Below are 1,378 nucleotides of genomic sequence, written 5' to 3'. Positions count from 1 at the left end.
TTCAAAGCATATTTAAAGTATGCATATATATTTATATATACATAAAAAAGCCACACAGATTATTTATATTTATATTTAATTATATCTTTTATATGTATACGAAGTGATCCTTTAAGTACAAAAAACGAAAGTTATATATTTTACGAAAATTAATTTTTATAAATTTTTATAAATTTACCTTTTTAAGGCTTCTATACTTCAAGTTATTCCATTATTTTATATTATACCAATGTGCGAAATGTATAGTACAAAATTTACGAAAGAGCTTTAGATAATATATAAAGAAAATAATTTTTTTTATTATATTAAGATATGCATGTTTATTTTAGCAGCATGTGAATAACTTGCTATTGAAATGTACATTATTTTTATGATAAAAATATTGCAATTAATTTTTTAAATTTATGCTTATGTAAGTTAAAAGTAAAAATAAAAGGATATATTCTGAATCTTTAATGTGCAAAATATTAATATTATACTAGCAGATTATAGTAATAGATTCCATTAAATAAGTTCGATTAGACGAGTAGATAGAATCTAACAATAGATTAGTGACATAAACCCCAAGTTAAATTGATTATTTGATAGAATGAAATATTTGATTAACGTCATTTTAACGGTTTTTTATTAAAATGAGAATTTCTGAGTTTTTATCGCCAATCTATTATATTCTATTGATTCGATTACAGTTATTATGCTGACACTTCCGTCGATTAAATTTATAAAAATCCTTTTTATAATTAAAAATTAGACTGATGAGAATAAATCAATTAAGATAAATAATCCTATTTTCTGTCACAACAGATCTTGCTTAATAATGCTCACATACAAATTTTCGCAAATACATTTTTAATTTTATAAACTGCATGCCAATTCAGTTGGTCGAACTTGAAATGTAATCGCAAACTACAATATTAATATCTCAAATTAAAATAATTATCTATTTAAAATAATTATCTATTTAATACTGATGCTAAGAAACATTTTAAAAATTTGAAAAGAACTTATTGCGAAAAATATCTAGAGCTAGAGTTTGAACTCTTACGATTGCATTTCCAAATCCGATAAACCGGCGCACAGTTCACTAAAACTGAAAAATATATTTGTAAAAATTTGCATGTTATTAAACACCAAGAACTATTTTAACCAAAAAAAGAAATTATTTCTTTTAATTAAACTCTCTTTTTAACAGATTTGATTATAAAATTGAATAATTTTCTTACAATCTTAAGTAAGATTAAAATTAAGAAAGTCTATCAAAGATTCAGTATTGAATATTGTGTAAATTAATTTATTGCATATGACATTAATTTATACATTTCGACTTACAGTTAGAGTCCTCTTCAGTCAATTGCAATTAATAATAATTAAAGATTGC

Source organism: Trachymyrmex septentrionalis, unplaced genomic scaffold, assembly GCF_001594115.1.
Source record: "Trachymyrmex septentrionalis isolate Tsep2-gDNA-1 unplaced genomic scaffold, Tsep1.0 scaffold7, whole genome shotgun sequence".
In the NCBI taxonomy this organism is placed as follows: Eukaryota; Metazoa; Arthropoda; class Insecta; order Hymenoptera; family Formicidae; genus Trachymyrmex; species Trachymyrmex septentrionalis.
The sequence above is the reverse complement of the archived record's forward strand: the minus strand, read 5'-3'. Positions refer to the sequence as shown.